At 46.9% G+C, this 20043-nt stretch overlaps 1 pseudogene; it reads left to right on the top strand.

Annotated features, from left to right (window-relative positions):
• The first annotated feature begins 468 nt into the window (after positions 1-468).
• LOC102944871 lies at positions 469-10714 on the top strand (annotated as a pseudogene).
• The last annotated feature ends 9329 nt before the right edge of the window (positions 10715-20043 follow it).

Genomic DNA, 20043 nt, shown 5'->3' with positions numbered 1-20043 from the left:
CCCATTGTGCTACACAGAACAAAAAGATGGTCCTAGCTTTAACCCTCCTTTATATAATAATCCAGTTATGAGAAGGGTTACTCAATATAAAACGGTCCACATTTCCAGCAAACTGTTTTTGATTCCATGGATAATAAGTAAATCACTACATCCCAGGGAACTGGCCTGGCCCCTTCCCCTCATTTGTACCCCTCCACCCCCAGCAAATGTGGGTCATTGGCCAGGCCCCACTCACTGCCAGAGCTCCAAACACCCGCAGAACTAGACCAGAGGAGAGGTCTTGAGGCATCTCAGACCTTCTCAGTATGCCAGGGATCCAGCTGGGAAGCCAAGCAGTGACAGGAAATGTTGATGAGGAGACCTCGGCTGGTACGTTTGGGTGGTATACTTAACCCGTCCATCCCGTTTATGCAGGTTCGTATGCAGGGGCTTAGGGACCTTTATTCCAGGTCCTGAATGTGCACCACGATGACTGTTTATGGGCTGTCGGAGGTAGCTACAGGAGCAGATGGAAGTGTGTCTCCATGCAGCATCCTTATAGCCCTGTGCAGTCACCATTTTCACTCCCTCCTTCCTCTCCTCAGTTGATTACTTGTTAAAAACATCCCATATAGGGATGTTTATACTAACTGCATTCCTCCCAATCCCCTGGCAACTGGGAACAGCTCTTCCCTTCACCCACCTGTGCCAGTAGGGCTCTCTGCCTCCTCCCCAGCCATGACTACATGTGGGTGAGCAAAAGACAGCATGCAAGTGGCAGAAAAAGATGGTAAAACTGCTCCCACATCACTAGATGCTTGTTTATTGCATTAGCACAAGAGAGAGCCCAATTTATGTAATGGCTAAAGACACCTAAAATCAGTGTGTGATCATTGCCCTGAGCAAACACAGCATTTCAAGCATTTAATGGTACAATAGTTTTATCATTGTTTAAAAGGCCCTTAAGATTATACAGGTTATAAAAGGCATCTGAGGTAATTGGGCAGTAATCACATAGCTGCACAATTTCACTGTAATTGTATCAAGCACGGGAGTGGTGCATCTAAGTGCACACATGCAACATGTTGCAGGCTACAGGCACTACAGCATATGTGTCACAGCTGGAAAATCTCACTTGTTTTAACATGTACTTTGTGCAAATCTGTGGCAGTTATAACTCAGAACCTCCAGAAAGACGTTCCTACCGGAGGACAGGATTCAGAGGCCGGTGGCTGCAACGCACAGACAGTTCTCCTGTCATATCTATCACGGCTCTGATGCTTCTGATCAGAATGTTGGTCTCCTACATCGATACGCTGCACTGGGTTAGATTCCACGTGTCCTCTCCAGAAGTTTCTCATTTCCCTGAAGCCATGGGCCCCATCCTCCCTGTCCTCCTCTAGTGCTGGTACCAAAAGGAGTCTCCACATTCCCTCTCTCAGTGGCTAGAAGGTAGCTACTCAAAGGGCCACAGGATGCCAGAATCAGCAGGGGTTAAAGAGAGCCTTTGGGCCCAGTTAGCCCCACCCCACTATACCTGCGGCCAATGCCAGGCTGGGGGCAGGTAGAAAAGAAGAGAGCCTGGCTCAGTTCGGGGCTGACTGGTGAAAAGGCAACAGCTAGCCGCCTTCCTACCTGAGGTGAAGGAGCACTAGCCTGCCCACCTGGCCTTAAAGACTGAGGGTCCTCAACCAAGCAGGGGGCTAAGAGCCATGCGCTCTAACCACTAGGCAACTTGGCCCTCCAAGCTGCCTGTTACATGTATATTTTGGAATTCTCCCAGCAAAGTCTTAATATGAGTCTAAAGCCCCAGACTCTCAAATGCCGAAGCGCAGCCATTTCCATAGAGACAGAGGTTAGGGGTCTATTATAGGAGTGGGTGGGTGAGATTCTGTGGCCTCCAATGTTGAAGAAGTCAGACTAGAGGATCACAATGGTCCTCAGACTAGAGGATCACGATGGTTCTCAGACTAGAGGATCATGACGGTCCCTTCTGACCTAAAATCTAGGAGCAAATGAGCACAGGATTCAATTTCATCTGGACATCAGATGATCTCTTGGCTGCCTTGAATGTCAACCCTACACAACATGGGGAACTCCCCCTTATCAGCAGAACAGCAGTATTGCATCTCTCCTGGTAGCAAAGTTGTGCTAAGAGCTAACGCCGCCTGTCTCCCCCAGATAAACACTGTGTTCTGCAGGTAACAAGAATTTATTCTTCTCTCCTTTTGTTCACATGCAAGACACCTTCTGAAAAGCCCTGGCACGCTCTGGATGTCTGGTGAGCTCTAAAAATCTACATTGAATCACTAAGCAATCCAGAAAATTTTTAGCTCCATTTGCTCTGTAACCACCTGTCCAACATCAAATGAGAGGGGGAAAAAACAAAAACAAAGATACAAAAAGTTTCAATGAGTAGATGTCCATGGTGCGTTTCAGAAATTTGCAAATCCAGAAGCCTTTCTTCACCTTAAACTTTCTTGTCCATTCATTCAGCACCAGGGCAGCCTCTTGTCCGAAGAGTAACATACAAAGAGAGATGCTGGATGGCCACTTGATCATCTGTCCACGCCTTCACAAATTAAATGTGCAGGCCTCATCAGGCCCTGCCTTTGGAAGGATGATTCCTCAAGCTGTCCTCACCCATTTAAAACAGAAAATCTATCTCCTTCACATTGCAGATCGCTATTCATCCTTTGTTTCCTCCCCCGGTTACACAGTGCTATGGGATATCTCATTGTCCTGGATCTGTGAGCTTTCCTTGCAAAGAAAAATAGGAATTTATCTCAACTTACCTGGAAATTTCCTTTCTTCGAGCAGGAAAGTCTGCAGATCCATCCCATCTGGCACAAACATTACTATTCTGAGGGAAGGATTACAGTACTGCATCTTTACTCCTTTCTCTCTTTGGTACACAGTATATCTCTGTCTGCTGGTAGGAACGTGTTTATGTGTATTTTTGGCTATGGTCACTAACCTGTTGGTTAATGGTTCAAGGAATTAGGTTAATCACAGAATCATAGAATCATAGATTTTAAGGTCAGAAGGGACCATTATGATCATCTAGTCTGACCTCCTGCACAACGCAGGCCACAGAATCTCACCCACCAACTCCTGTAACAAACCCCTAACTTATGTCTGATCTATTGAAGGTTAATGAAGTAGCTTTGGAAGTATCACAAACTAGTTGAATCTCCATAGGTGTGGTCATACCCTCTCTACTTTGACTGACTAGTCTGGTTTTGCCTCACAGGAGCTGCCAGCAGGGGAAGACGCATTTTCATGGATCTGTGGGTTTTCCCTGATAGAAGAATGGAATAATACATTTTCCTAATCTCACAAAATCATGTATAAGGCACAATACACACACACACACACACACAGCACTGGTTTTACTCTGCTCACAGTCAGGTTTTAAATAAGGGAATATGGCAATTCTAGAAAACAAAAAATTCCCCCTAATTTTTCATACCCTCCCGGGAGAATTTATTAAATTTATTTCTCTGGCCAAACAAATGAGCCTGGAAATAAGTATCTGCATCCTGCTCTGGGAGCTTGAGAATGGTCTGATACTCTTGGGAATAGTTTTCAATCTCTCTCTCTATGTGGAGAGAGAGAGAAATGTGGGCTCCCTAGAAATTTTTTTGTCTTAACTAGCTCATGCATTCTTCACCATAACCTTGATCGTTTATAACAGCTGCTTCACTTTTCTCAACAGGTATAGTAGCGGTATTAGCATGATGCAAAAGTTTAAAAAGACAGAAAGAACGAGGTGTACTTGTGGCTTCTTAGAGACTAACAAATTTATTTGAGCATAAGCTTTCGTGGGCTAAAGCCCACTTCATCAGATGCATGCAGTGGAAAATACAGTAGGAAGATATATATATATATATCTACAGAGAACATGAAAAAATGGGGGTTGCCATACCAACTCTCAACGAGACCAATCGATTAAGGTGGGCTATTATCAGCAGGAGAAAAGACAGACGTTCACTCCTAATTATACTAATCACATTTCAGGCCTTTTTAATGTCATAGTGAATATTTTGCTAATAATCAAGTCATTAGACATGGATCTAAACCAAAACCCCAGATTTAAATACCCCAGGCTTTGTGGGCCTTTTGAAATCTGCAGCAAACCTCAATCAGAATTTTGAAAGTCTGTATTATCAAAACCCTTGATCCAAACACTCCTGAGCTTCGGAATCTGTGAGTCCCAGATATGAACTGTCTCTACATACAAAATAAGCTTTGCTTAGCCAGAAACTTACTGCCCCAATGTGTTTACTGTGTGAATTATGGTGTATCTAAAATATATCTTGGAACGGGTTCTAATCTACTGTGCCATCACTGAGGGTTTTTTCACCCTTGTCTGTTATTGCTCTGTCTTAAATTCTTACCCTTTCACAACCCTCTCTGTTTCTCTCTCTTAACTCCACTTGCTGACCAACCCATTCCATCTATAGCGGGATTACCGAGCTCCAGATACACAATGAGTATTCAAAAGGCACAAAGAACTAGAAAACCTGTCTGTGGCAAACAGAAAGAAGCAGATTGTGGAAGCGCATATGAATGAACCTGAGCTCCCAGTGAAAGGCAGTGACCAAAGCCAAATGACAATACAATATGCAGACAAAGGGCTTCCAGTTTGGGTATTTAAGCTGCACTAAGCTATCGGTGCAGTAACTGCAGAAGAGAAAGTCAGTCAGGTGATTTGTCAGGACGGCAAAGGTAATTTTTTATTATACTTCCATTCCCTTCCCAGCACACACACATACACTTTTTAAAGCCCCTTTTGGTAGCTGATGATTGTTTTCCGCCCCACGCACACATCTTATTACTATATTCCTCATCTTTCAGATCCACAGCTGGTGTTAATCAGGGCAGCTCTGCTGAAGTCAACAGAACTATACCAACTGAGACCAGCTGAGGATCTGGTCCTGACTTTTAAGGAGGAACTGTTCCGTCCCACCTATATCAGCTGCTTCTTTCTTGCTAGGCCCCATAAGGAGAGAAAGGGAAAGACACACACACACAGAAAACTCCCACTGGAGTTACCCAACACTGATACTATCCTGTCAGTCAACCAGCCAAGGATTGTTATTAATACACAGTAATGTGGTCTGTTCCTTTCTCAAGTGGGTCACCTACAGTGCCTAATTGTAGTGAAAGAGGTGCTGGTGCTCAACAATTAGGCGCTGGAGCTCAAGCAATATTTTTACATTCATAACTGATGCAGCAAGCCCAGAGGTGCCGGGACTATGAACTGCCAAGCCTCGAGGTGCTGGGGCTCACCCCTGGCAAGCCTTGGCACAAATTAAGCACTGGTCACCTGTTCTCTACCTGCCTCCACTGACATGGAGGGACCATACTTGAAGCCATGTCCAATATTATAGCTATCTACCCAACCAATGACCCTTCTTCACAGTGAGCAATATCAACATGAGCTGAACCAAAGCAAGGCACTACACCAGCTAACATCACAATGGTCCAACCCACGCAGAATTCTCTGTAACACAGCTCTGATGGTCTATTCCCTCTCTCTAGATCATCTTCTATGAGGACAAGAACTTCCAGGGCCACTCTATGAAAGCACCAGTGACTGTCCTGATCTGCAGTTCCAGCTGAGCCACTGTAATTCCATCCGGGTAGAAAGTGGCTGCTTCATGATCTATGAACAACCCAATTACATGAGACAGCAGTACTTTCTCAATAAGGGTGAATATTCTGACTTCCAGCAATGGATGGGCCTCAGTGATTCCATCAAGTCCTGCCGTGTTATCGCATCAGTAAGTCAGCTGTCATTTATTTCAAACAGTAGTAATTCTATCAGAGAATTAGGCACGATCTCAAACTAATACATTACAGAGTGCAATAAAATCTGTATGTGGGCCTGGCTTTCCTGAAGGAAGCCAGTTGTGAGGATGCTCCTGGTATAAACCAATTACAGCGTACCTGAGCAATAAATTGAACAGGGCTGTTGGCCACCTGTGAGTCTTCAGCAGTGCATAATAGTTTTGTGTAGCTAGAGGAAAGAAAGAAGTGTGGGAGCCACTGGGTTCCAGGTGACTACATGTGCATTGGTTGACTGGAACCCACCCTCATGAACATTCGTTCTGAATGGCTGTGGGGTTCTACCTCTGCTCCCTTCCTGGTCCCCAGTGCGCGGGATTGAAGATGGAGAGAGGGGATCAGGGAGCATTCCTGAGAGAAGAAGGGGGTGTATTGAAGTATACTGTGCTCCTGTTATTCTCTGTTCCCATGACCCATGGGGTATAAATTATAGCCCTGGGGCTGCTCTAACTTACACCAGGCCAGACCCTAGAGAACCCCCTTATAAGAGTATTGAAAAGGTGACTTAAAACGCAAGGATGGGCTCACTAAGAACTGAGGACGTGGGGCAAGATGGAGCCTTTGGGTTCAGCCCATGTAAGGGACAGTACCCAAGAAGTACCTTTCCTGCTTCCTCCTAGCTAGAGTTGGGGTTCACTTAGTACCCCCCTTTTGGGGATGGAGCTTATTCCCCTCAGGCCTGTCCAGTTCTGCTGCTCGGTATGCGGTAGGGGGCAGAGCCAAGACAGTCCTTTCCCCTGAGCTCCAGTCTAAGAGGATCATACCAGCCCTTATCCCCTTGTGCAGCCTAGGGAACAATCAAGCCCTTCTTACCAGGTGTTTTGCTCTGCATTTGCTGCAGTGGGACCATGCACAGCAGCAAGTGCTATGCTCGGGAGTGTTTGCAGGACTAGTCCCTTATAATAAAAGATGCCAAACAGGGGGGACTTCCCAGGACCTCAGATTCTGTTTTAGGACTCAACCTCATCAGAACAGAACTAAAAGTAACAACACAAGAGCAATGTGCCTAACCCACAGGGCTGTTGTCCCCTGATTCCCAGTCAGATGGCGTTCCGTCCTGCCACCATTGAATTCAGTGACCAAGCTCCATTGAAGTCAATGAGGCAGGATCAAGACCAGAGCAAGAAACTGGAGGGAGTCCAGAGGTGTGCAATAAAAATGATCCAGGAGCAGGATGGATTAATATATAAGGAAAACTGCAAAGAGCTACTTACGCTGAGTGAAGCAACTGCTAAGGGTAAGGGGCACATTAGAACACTGTACAAATATTAGAAATATCAGGTGGGGAGAGCTTTGGTGGTAGAAGGGGGATATAACTAGGGGTGACAGGATGAAGATGAATTTCCACCGAGTAGCAGGATAACTTCCTAGCAGGGGGTTGTATTAGGATCTCTACACAAACAAGTTGTGCTGCTTTAACTATCCCGGCTGACTGTGGGGATTTACTACTCCTACACCCACACCACACACAGACTGAGCAGAAGGGATCTTGTAGGAATGCTGGGTCTGTCACTGCCCGTTAGTTCACAACAAAGTTTTAGGGCTGGGACAGCTTGTTTAAATAGATCAATACTGCCCCCTCTCTAGTGACAGCACGGACTGAACTCAGAACCTTCACCACTAAGAGAATGACCCTCTACCGCTTGAACAAAGGAGCAACTCCATTAGGTAACAGCGAGAGTAGCTTTTGGGGCAAACATGTAGTGTGCAGCAATCTGGGGTATGAATGTACAGCACTCCAGCCTTTCCCATGCTAACTGGTGATGTAGTGCCTCCTGCTGCATGCTGACAGATCCCTAACATGCACTGCGGTACAGTGGCTTGAACCACCACTCTACCAATGGGAACTTTTAGTGTGCGGTAGCAGGGTCCACACAGTCAGTTAGTGCCCAGCATGCTAAAGCACTATGGATCTGCAGCCCGGCTTGCCGCACAGTAAGTGTTCACGTAAACAAGCTCTTCCTCTCTGATGTGGATCAGCCAATTGAAGCGGGAAAAACACACGCTGACCTTGTGGGTGGCACATCTTATTCAGGCTTGTATAAAGGTGTCTCCCTTTAAAGGTTACATGCAAACCAAGGGGGAATGGGTTTGTGCCCTTTTTTGCTACTTTGTGGTCCATAAAGGAGCCCTGAAGGTTTTTTAAAGGTTTTTTTTCCCTTGCCTTCCCCCTTCTCTCGCCTCAGAAATATCGGGACAGTTGAGTCTTGTTTCATTTTTCACCATTCCTTGGGTGACTCAGAAATGTGGGTTGGGAGCTTTCTCACCCTTAACTGAAGAAATGTAGGAGCTGAATTCCTAACAAAGAGAGCTTTTTTCCCATTGTAGTTAAACAGACATTAATGAAAAAATAAACAAATCAAAGGGCTGGATTTTCTACTGGGATACACTGAATGGCCCAAAGACTTTCAAATAGTCTTAATAAAAATAATCACTTCTGTCATCAATTATAAGCAAGTCCCACTTCCTTTGTAGCTGTGGTATTATACTCCATGAGGTCTTTCAGAGTGAATAAGAGCTGGGTTTTTTTGAATCTTTAAACTATATTTTTATTGTATTTGAACAATAATGTCATCAATAGAACATCGGCAACGCAAAAGATTGTTAAAGATCAATCCATATCAGCAGAATTTATCTAGTGAAGGAGAAGTCCAGAGTATCACCGCTTTCCTATACAAAATTCATTGAGAGGTAAATCAAACACTTACACTCTCGGAAGCCAACTGCTAAAGCTGTGTCAATAAAACAGAGGTTCATTTCCTGTACAAGTGCCTGAGTTTATTTCTCAGACACACGGCAAATAGGAGCACACAGAAAAGAGGTTACACATTTTTGAAGGAAGGTTTCTTATAAAATGATAGGACTGGAAGGGACCTCAAAGGTCATCTAGTCCAGTCCCCTGTAGGAATTAACAAAAAGAAAAGGAGTACTAGTGGCACCTTAGAGACTAACCAATTTATCTGAGCATAAGCTTTCGTGAGCTACAGCTCACTTCATCGGATGCATTCAGTGGAAAATAAAGTGAAGAGATTTATATGCACACAGAACATGAAAAAATGGGTGTTATCATACACACTGTAAGGATAACACCCATTTTTTCATGTTCTGTGTGTATATAAATCTCCTCACTTTATTTTCCACTGAATGCATCCGATGAAGTGAGCTGTAGCTCACGAAAGCTTATGCTCAGATAAATTGGTTAGTCTCTAAGGTGCCACTAGTACTTCTTTTCTTTTTGCGAATACAGACTAACACGGCTGCTACTCTGAAACCTGTAGAAATTAAGGCTCTAAAAATTTAATTGGGTTCCTCTCCTTAGAGCAAAGATTATATATCTTTGCAAGAGAGTTGGAATGGAGGCCTGAAATCCTTAAGGCTGTGACTCCCGCTATTCTATAATGGACTATTTTATGGGATATACTTTACTCCAAACTAGGGCCCTGATTCAGTAAACCATTTAAGCACATTCCTAAATTCATCCCTACGGAGCAAAGCACTTAAGCACCTATGTGACTTTAACACAGTGTGGTCTCATGGATAAAGCACTAGATTGGGGCTCAGTACCCCTGGATTTCATTCCCAGCCCTGCCACTACCTTCAGGGTGATTTCAGTTTACAGCCTTTGTCTGTTAGATTAAAGAGCCCTTGAATATCAGATATCACCTGTCTGTGTATAGTTACATATCTACCTTGACCAAGATGATTTTAACCTTTGATGAGATAAAAGGGCAGAGTACCTTAAGTCTCCCATTGCAAGGTGTGTTTTTCAGACCTTGAATCATTCTTGTATGCCTAGGTTATCCCTTGCAACACGCTTGAGTTGCATTTCCGTTTTACAGATGGATAAAGTGAGGCTCAGTGAGGTCTCAGTATTTCCCTAGGATCTAGTGGATTAACCATAGCTCACAGTCAGGACTCGTGCATTCTAATCCCAGTTTTGACACTCATTTGTTCTGTGACCTGGGATCCAGCACCCTCACCATTTGCTTTCATTTCCGGTTGAAAGTTTACCCCTGTGCCATTTTTTTTTTTTTTAAGCAAAAGGAGCTTTTCAATTTCACAGACATTCAGATAGCGGAAAATGTTGCATGCAAAAATTAATCTCCATTTTTCCTATTCATTTCATGGAAGTTTCACAAACTCAGATTCAGCTGGGGGAAAAAAATGTGTTTGATGGCTCTTTCCCCCATCTGTCATATTTAGACATCTCTCGTGCTTCAGTTACTTTCCTCTTTTATCACCTTAATAATAGTAATAAGAGCACTCAACTCTTACATGGTGTGTCACAGCCGTATACCTCAATGTGCTTTACCAAGGAGGGTTTCACCATTTCCATTTTCCAGGTGGGGAAACCGAGGCACGGAGAGTGACTTCTCCAAAACCACTCAGGAAGTCAGTCGCAGAACTGAGAAAAGAAGCCAGGTTTCCTGCCTCCCATTCCAGTGTCCTACCCATTGGGCCAGTCTGCTTTTGACTTAAATTCTTCTTTTGACGGATGTTTCCTTACCAAGACTCCAGACCTTGATCCAAAGCTCATTGAAATCAATGGGAGTCTCTTTATTTATATCAATGGGCTTTTGGATCAGGTCTGCATAGCTTCCAAGTATCAGGAAAGGTCCAGGCACCCTTTTTTATTGTCTTTCTTCTCTTTTTGCCACTGCAGCAGAAGGGCTCCAAGATAAAGATTTATGAGAGAGAAGCTCTAAGAGGACAAATGATGGAGTGTGTAGGAGATAGCAGCGAAGTCCACGATTGCTTCCAATACCACAACGTCAGCTCCTGTAATGTACTCGAGAGACACTGGCAGAGCCACAGTGCAGATGGCAGTAGCGTGTGCTGGAACCCGGGGAGTACACGCAACTCACCGAGCGGGGAGCCCTGAACAGCTGACTCAGCTCTTTCTCACCCCACAGAGACTTTCACTTCAGACATTATCCGAGTTCTTGCCATTCTGCTTCAGTGACAAAACAAACCCAGCACGCTGGCATTTCAGCAGCAGTTCTAGTCTGGGTGGGTGTCTAGCAAGGTTTGTTTCCTTTTAAAATGACTATTAAACTCAATGTCAAATGGTACAAGGGTTATGAAGAGTGAGCACTCATAAGGAATATCTGTATATTTAAACCCTGTGCATTTATACATTGAAAACATGCCTGTGACAGACCCTACAGATGACCTAGAATGGGAGATAACTTGTCACACAGAGGACTACAGACTAGATCCTGCAATGTGCTAAGCGCTGTGGCCCCAATCCAGCAAAGCACTTAACCACATGCTTAAGTCCCATTGATTTCAATAGGGCTACTCACATGCTTTAAGTTAAGCATATGCATGAGTGTTTTGCTGGATCGGGGCCAGAGTTCTCAGAATCATGGTCCTAGCAGAATGAACACAGGAAGTTGGTGTTGTAAGGGACTCTCAAATAAAGCTAGGGGCAGTAGATATTGCAGTACAGGGTAGTCCTTGCCTGAGCACAGGAAGCCTAATTTAGGACAAAATCTTTGACCCCTGCAGAGAGCTTGAATCAGTGGATTTCGCTCTAGTAGGCCAAGGAGAAGGAACCTTCTCTCTCAGCGACTGAGCCCCAGCTGCAAGGTTGTAGTAACATCTGCATCTCCTGCATGCCACTTCTCCTCTGGGTTCTGATCAGTGTGTCTGGTACAGATTCAGGAGCCACTCCCTTGTTCTCTCTCCAGCCAACCCTGCCTCAGTCTGTTCCAAACCCCCACCGCCACCCCCACTCTGCTTGCAGAGGGTGCACAGCCCCCTGGCACAATGCAGTTACAGCAGTTTGGCTGAATAAGGCCCTGTGCACCTATAGAATGGGGCAAAATTTCAGCCAGAATGACATGTTCTGTGTGTTTCATGTCATGACCCCAGAGAGCTTCCTAACGCAGCCATGAGAGTCTTGCCATTTCTTCTCTTCCTTGGCCTGTGAGCCAGGAGGAGGTGTCAGAACTAGACATTTTCCCAACAAGCATCACTGTGCTCAGGTAAGATCCACAGGAGATCCCACCATAACCGAGACATCTTTTTTCTGCCAATACAAGTCAGCCAGGGAGACCATCAGGCGTGTAAGCTGCTCTTGTGGAGAGAGAATTGCTCACACCCAACAGCCGGATGAAGGAACCCTATGTTCCTTTCCCGAATGGGTCACTAGAAATGTATTATACAAGCAAGGCTGTACGATTGCTGAGACTAGCAGCTACAAACAGCAGTGACGAGAGGATGAAATAGAAATATGAATGAGTAAAAGTAATGATTTTCATCCCTAGCTCTCAAAGCTCCTTACAAAGGTGCAGCAGGGAAACTTGGACACAGAGAGATGAAGGATGGGGTTTTCAAAGGGGCGGAAGGGAGACAGGTGCCCAGCTACCACTGGAAGTCCATGGGATATGAACATTTCGCTCCTTTTGGCCTTTTTGACAATTCCAGGCAAAAAGACTTAAATACTCAGCCTGCCTCAGAGAAGAGCTCGAACCAAAACTCTGGATCTGAATACGCCCAACCTCTCAGGGGGCGTGAGTAGCAGAACCTGGTTCCAATTGCTGGAGCTGGTACCAATTTCTACAAGGGACTGAACCAATGCCTCTGATCAGAACATCCTCACACTTTGGAGAGGGAAGGAGCTTAAAATCCAACTCCGAATTCGGAGCCTGGGCCCATCTCTGCATAGCACTCTGCAACGTAAGGGCCACTTTACTTCTCCTTATCCATGTCTTGGCTCCTTCCCTTCTGTTCCCTTCCTCCGATTGCTCAGCAGCACCACGCCCACTTTTCACTTCCTGAGCAATAGCCTTACAGGTGTCTCTCAGTAGAATCCGGCATGACCGGTGATTGCTCTTACTGTTCTATCCTGAAGCCTTATCCTCACCAAAGACTCCCTCTCCACCCCCTTGACCACTTGCATTGTTCCACAGGAAAAGGAGGCTACCTGGCTGGGCGGCTGCAAATACACCTGTGTTTTGCGGGTGACTGTGTTCTTTCATATGGTAAGGTCAGATGTAAACAATAGCACAGGACAGAGCAGGAGATCAAAGCTGATTACGGTAAACAGATGTCTTGCAGGCACCATGCACACAGCTGGAATCTAAGCATGGCTGGCCCCCTGAGGGCTACGTGGATGTCAGTTCACGAACACCAGTGAAATGATTTTTTTCTATTTATATTTTTAAGCAAATAAAGATAAAAAAACAATGTTGGGGGGAGCTAACATTAAACATTACATTAACTCACTACTCCAAAAGGGAGGCTGGGTGGCTCAGGCGACTGGAAGTGGGACACAGAGGCTACCCCAGGTTGAAAGTGGGTACCACTTTTTCCTCTGTGGTCTGGGTGAAGATATATTCAGATGCTGAGCACTCTAGACAGAACTAGAAACACATGAGTGGATGGTCTGAGTCCATGGACCCATGGACAGGGGTGTACATCACCCCAGCTGGCAGTCTCCTCGAGAGGGCAAGGTTTGAATTGCACTAAGGGCTGAATTCTCTTCTCTCCTGCAGAGGTGCCCCCTCTGGAATGAGTTGAGACAGTCTGGGGACAGTTTCCCGGTATTGTAACTCAGTCATTCCCCTACCCCAACACAGCAAACCCCTTCCATTCGTGCTGTGATGCGAGTGGCTGGCATGACCAGCGGAGCTGGGCAGACCTCGAGCGAGATCACCTTTTCAGCTGCTGCTACAGCCTCTCTGGAGTGTGGACGTGCACACTAACCCAACTAAACCGTTATTCTGTAGCCGGGCCACACTCCCACATGAGGAGCTAACGTGAGGGAAGTAACTCGAAGGCAGGTCACGTGGGTTAACTCTGGAACGAAGACGCATCCTGGGTGGGGCACTATATGGACACCCACTCTGCTCGGACCCCAACATACCCATTCTGTGGATACACTCAGCGCCCAGGGCTGTCAGTCCTGCAGTTTACATGGACACTAAATTCCTTGAAGCAACTGAGATTTGTTAGTGTAGCTGTTCCTTTGTCCACGCTTCTTAGGACAGTATTATTTTCTTGATGGAATTTTCTCTGTAACTCTGCGTTGAGAGAGCATACAGTGATCTAAACGCATTAGTATTACTGCTGGGGCCTCATTGTAGTATGTGCCGCTCATGCACATATAATCAGGGACAGCACGTGCCTCAAAGAGCTTTCAGTGTAAACGGACAAGATCGACACAGGTGGGAGAACAGGGCTTTAATTAATTAGCCCCAGTTTACAGAGGGGAAATGCTATAAGACTCCCCGTCCCAGAACACCCTCTCACAGCATAGGGGGCATTGAAGACGCTCTGGCTCAGCTTCCACACCATTCTCTTCAGCCTACGCCAGCTGTAGAGGTGACGTGGCCCTCCAGCCTTGAGAGAGTTCAACCCCTTCCAGAGTAACAGAGTCCCTCAGTCCAAGTCCATCATAGCAAAAGGGTCTTCGGCCCCGGTGGGCTCAGCCTTCAGCCCCCTTCCTTACAGGCAAGCTCCCGGCAGCAATGGCCCACCTCACTGTCTAACCACTGGCTCCTGGGCTCCAATCAACCCAACCCATCTGGATAATAACTCCCCCCTAGCAAAGCCTCTGGCAGGCCACAGGCCTCCGGCAGTTCCTAGCCTGAGCCCAGACTCCTGCCCACATCAGAGCAGCCTGCTTGCTACCCCAACCAAGCCAGCCCTCACATGTAGGGCTCTCCTCCTCTCTGGCAGCCCTCTCTTCTCAGGACCAGCCACAGGAGACTTTGCCTGCCTGCCCTCCCTGCTTCCGATCCCTGTCCGGTTCCCTGCATTTGAGCCTTTGACCACACTCCTGTCCCTGTTGTTCATTAGTTGTCCCCCATAATTATTTGGTTTTCCAGGTCCTGTGGACCCCCCTCTTAGGCTGGGGGGGGATCCTTTAGCAGTGGCTCCCTGCTTCTGCTGCCTCCTTCTAAGCCTCACACCCTGCACAGGTGTAGCAGGGTGGAGCTAATGGAACAGGGCTGACTAGCCCCCAGTCTTCTGGACCTTAAAGGGGCAGACCACCCTGTTACACCCCGGAAACTAAGGCACAGGGAGTTAAAGTGACTTGTCCAAGCAAGATCACACATTATGTCTGTGGTAGGGGTAGGAAGTCAATCCAGGTTTCCTGAGTTCCAGTCAAGCACTTTCACCACACATCCTTCCTCACAATGAGTTCAGCCACCACCTTTCTGTTCACAAATTATTCACAGACATGCTTATAATTTTATGAATTTGTTCAATATTCCAAAATATTCAGCCTACAGACTGTTTATGAACGGTCCCCCCAACTGTTACTTTGAATATTGGCAATGGGTAATTTGTTATTGACACTGTGTGATTGGTCACCTAAGTCACATGGTTTTGTTTCTCTGACTGGATGATCACCAAACCCACAAAGCGCTTTACAGATAACTGTGCAAGAACTTTTGCAAATGTCTGTTCTCATAAAAATTCACTGCCAAAGTGTTTATGACGCTCCTTGGAAACATTCTAGTGAATAATTGTATGAACAGTTGCAGAATGCCACTGACAAGGGACTGTAATAAAACTCACTGTCTCAGAGCGCCACCTCAAAACACAGTGGGTCGTTGCAGCAGCTTTGTTTCAGTTTCCTCTTGGGCTTCCACAACTCCACACCAACAATGCGTCCTGTGGGCTGCCTCAGCAACCAAGACCTCCAGCTAAGTCACCTTTAATCCAGGGTACCACTGAGGCCTTACACTCAGGCCTGTAACTACTTCTTCTTCCCCTGTATCAGGGCAAACCACATTCCTTCTTCCCCTTGATTGCAGGGGTCCTCTACATCCCTCTCACTAGAGTCTCTTTGCTTCTCTCCTGCCACAATAGTCCCAGGCTAACCAAGGTCCTCAGGAAGGAGCAATCAACCCACCTGCACCCCATCAGCCTCCTGCTGCCGGGCTTTTTTCCTTTTAAGTCCCCCACTCTGCCCAGGAGTAGCAAGGCGAGGCTAACTGAAGGCAGGCTGCCCTGGCACAGGGACATGAAGTCCAAAGGGAATTCACAGTGTTTATCTGAGACAATATTTACAAATACGTTTCCTTGTAACGTTTGCTGTGCTACCTGTAGCTGCATTAAGACATTGTTCACACTAGAGGGTGCTTGTAGGCTGTGCACTCACAGCGAAGCAGAAAACCAGAATGGAGGTAAAGTGGTGACTGGTGATTACAATGTGCCTCACATCACCCTGGCAAAATGTGAAGGCTGAATTTAACCAGTGGAGGAACTTAGGTGTCTGACACCCAGAGACACTCAGGTAATATGGTGCTGAGGGCCATCTAAGAAGGCTGAGATATGTCTCTTTTAGATACTTATATGACCCCCATTACCATAGTTTCTGGACTGGCTGCCACACAGTCTGTAATGTATTTATCCTCACAACAGCTCTGGCAAGGTAAGGCAGTGCTATTATCCCCATTACACAGATGGGGAACTGAGGCACAGAGAGGCTAAACAGCTTCTGTTCTATATAGGTTTTCATACTGAGCTCATCACTGTTGTATCTGAGTGCCTTCCGGCAGTCCATTACGCAACGCGACTAACATCTGGCACATGTTGTTTGTTCTCTCTCCTCTCCCCAGGGGGAGAAGCAGGTGCCCTGGAGTGACTAGTTGTGATAGGGTTTTTGGTTTTGTTTATTTTACTAAATCTACCTGTTGCTATGTATTTGTGCTGGTTGAGGCAAGGTCAAAGACATGCACCTTGCACTTGGAGCAGAAAATGGAGAGGTTTATGACGTTCCGTGGTTCCTGGGGGTGTTTATGCCACAGTCTTGGACGGGGCCTTCAGAACACTCTATCCTGTACAGATGAGCTTTACCCTTATTGTAGAGAGATCTGTTGTGCTAGAGGAGTGACATTCTCAATCACGGTCTTTGTCCCAGAGCTTTAGACAGTCTTTTAGATATCCTGGGCTCAGGCCAGCCAGTTCCTTGAAGATAAGCATGAGACCTTGGACTACATTCAAATTTCTATGGGAAAAAGGCAGCGTACAGAGCAGAAGACAGGTTTGATGTGTCCACCGTAGCCTGTGTTTCTGAGGAGGTGTTTCCAGCATTCTGTACTGGCTGGAGCTTCCGAAGCACGGAAGGTTTCATGCCCAGGTACATCGCATCACTGTAGTGCAGCCAAGAGGTAGTGAACGCATGAATAACTGAGGACAGATTATCGTTCACCCACATGGGATGGAGTCTCCCAGCCAAACAGAGACAATAAAGCACTACTTGCGGCTGTTATGTGAGAGCTCAGTGCCCGTGAGGAATCCAGGACTACTGCTGGATCACAGACTGCATTGACTAATAGTGGATGTGAACCTGATGCCCAAGGAGAGAGCATTGTGGCTGCAAACTATGCAAAATACTTTCCTATGCCCACCAGCATCACTTCTGTCTTGCTTGAGTTCAGCTTCAGCCAGCTGTTCTAATGGACTTGCCCCTGGTCACACAGGAAGTCTGGGACAGTGAGGAACTGAACCAGGTCTGAGTCCCAGGTTAACGCCCTAGGTACTGACCCACCCTTCCTTTCCCAGATAGGTCTATATGTATGTTTGGCCCTTCAGTTTTGTTGAAGCTCACCACAAAGATTGTTGGTGGGCATGGTCAGATCCAGAGAGAGAACTATCGCTAGATGGGGGAAACATTACAAATGTATTCTTTGTGATGTATGGCTACTCACAGCACAAGACTTTTGCAGAGTACTATGGCAAAATGTGCAAAACAAAATATCTGCATCCACAATGACTATTGCATCCTGTTCTTTATTGTTTATACAATGCCATAGATGTGCATGGTGCCTAACAGGTTCCTTCCACTTAGAGAGTATCATCTAGAACAGGGGTGGGCAAACTTTTTGGCCTGAGGATCACATCTGAGAATGGAAATTGTATGGCGGGCCATGAATGCTCACAAAATTAGGGGTTGGGGTGAGGACTCTGGGGTGGGGCCAGAGATGAGGAGTTCAGGGTGCAGGAGGGTGCTCCGGGCTGGGACCATGGGGTTCGGAGGGCAGGAGGGGGATCAGGGCTGGGACAGGAGGTTGGGGCGTGGGAAGGGCTCAGGGGTGCAGGCTCTGGGAGGGGCTTACCTCAAGCAGCTCCCGGAAGCAGCGACATGTCCCCGCTCTGGTTCCTACGTGGAGGCGTGGCCAGGCAGCTCTGCACACTGTCCTGTCTGCAGGCGCCACCCTGCAGCTCCTATTGGCCATGGTTCCCGGCCAATGGGAGCTGCAGGGGCAGCGCTTGGGGCAGGGGCAGCGTGCGGAGCCCCCTGGCTGCCCCTATGCATAGGAGCCAGAGGGGGGACATGCTGCTGCTTCCGGGAGCCACACAGAGTTAGGCAAGCCCCTGACCCTGCTCCCCTGCTGGAGTGCCGGAGCGGGGCAAGCACCGGACCTCATTCCCACGCAGGAGCTCGAGAGCCGGATTTAAACGTCTGGAGGGCTGGATGCAGCCCCTGGGCCATAGTTTGCCCACCCCTGATCTAGAAGCCCAACCTCAGACCTTTACTCATGCAGGAGACAGTCCCATTGAATGCCTCCTGTGCTCTGATGTGTCAAGAACCAATGCATTGCACCAACGTGCCCAAGCCTTGAAGCACTGTATGGCTGCATCAAGACACTGATGCATCCAGGGCCCACCAAGGACTTCTCTGGGTCAATGAGGACTGTGCCAATGCATCACGGTGCCAGTCTGACACCCTGATGGGCCAAGGGCCACACTGAGACACCACAGCACCAGAGCCCATGCTGAGCAGCCATGGATCTGTGCACTAATCTGAGGGCCTGTTCCCAGGCACCAATGCACTTCACAAGTCTTTAGGTGTCCAGGGACCTTGCAACTCCGCTGCAAACTCTGACTGTGATGCACCCATTGCACCCAGACTGCACTGAAGCTAATGCTTCTGGAGCCCAGAAATGCCCGCATGACGAACCTCTTCCCTGCAAAATGCCATTGCAATAATGAAGACTTATCCTATTGCCAGAAAAAGAAAAGTAACACCCCCCCCACATCAAACTATCTTCAGATAACATTAAAGGGCTGCCTCTCCAGTCTCCCCACGTTTGCAGACAACTGAGCACCTACTTAGGACATACAATACCACCTCTGCCATAGCACTTAGCTACCACGGGGTGAGGGCAAAACAATTACTTTGCTACTCTGGGCTTAAACCATCAGACCTTTGCTGTGATCTGAATGTCAAAGGTAGATAGAGGCGTTCCATGTGGACCTTAATTCTTTAGTACCAGGGTTAGATAAAGACTGGAGCAAATATTTTGATGTGTGAACAAAGAACAACCTGAGGCTTTGGAAAGGCCAGGTAAATTGAGAAGCTCAAGAAACCACGGGCCAGATCCCTGAGCTAGAGTAAATCAGCACAGCTCCATAGAAGTCATGAAGCTACGCTGATTTACACCAGTTGAGAATCTGGCCCATGAAAGGGGTTCCTCAGTGTTTAAAAAAGGACCATGACTCATTACACAGACATTGGGTCAGCTCCAAAGTCCATTGGCATGGTTGGCAAGACTCCCATCTGCTTCTGCGGGCTTTGGGTCAGGCCCTTAGTGGAGGCATACCTCTGTGTGTATGCAGAGCGTAGGCTGTACACATGACTATATACGCTGTAGCTGCACATAATAACTATATAAACAGTACTTAGCTTGCCGAGCAGAGAAACAGAGACCAATTTCACAGGAAGTCATGGTACTTTGAAGACCAGGCCTATTTACAGGGACCAATTTGTTTCTCCACATTATTTGAGAAGGTTTTAGTGTTCAGGCTTGAGCCCCACAGCATCACAAGTACCTGAGGCTTGGAAAGATGTGTTGGAGGGCGGGGGAATAAGGAGGCGTGTTGCCATGGAGACAGATGAGAGCAAATGGTCACACCATCAAAAGGAAGGAAGAAAAGAGACAAGGCACAAATAAAAAGAGAGATCTCATTAAATCCAACACTAATTTTGCAATCAGCGAAATAAAGGTACCCTTGAAAGCCTGCTGCTGGAAGACAGGGTAAAACAAAGACTCCGGTGTAATTTCCAGGTTGCACGTTGTATCTGAGCTCCCAGCACTCAGCTTTTCACCTCGTTCCTTCCCGGGTTGTTCTATCCTACCATAGGGTTCCAGCCCGCCGTCGGATCCAGAGATTCAGCAGCATGGGAAATAGCAGGGAGGCCTGCCTTCGATTTAGGCAATTGTTCCATGTTGCAGAGGTTTCTGA

The sequence above is a fragment of the Chelonia mydas genome, chromosome 11, assembly GCF_015237465.2.
Source record: "Chelonia mydas isolate rCheMyd1 chromosome 11, rCheMyd1.pri.v2, whole genome shotgun sequence".
In the NCBI taxonomy this organism is placed as follows: Eukaryota; Metazoa; Chordata; order Testudines; family Cheloniidae; genus Chelonia; species Chelonia mydas.
The sequence above is the reverse complement of the archived record's forward strand: the minus strand, read 5'-3'. Positions and strand labels throughout refer to the sequence as shown.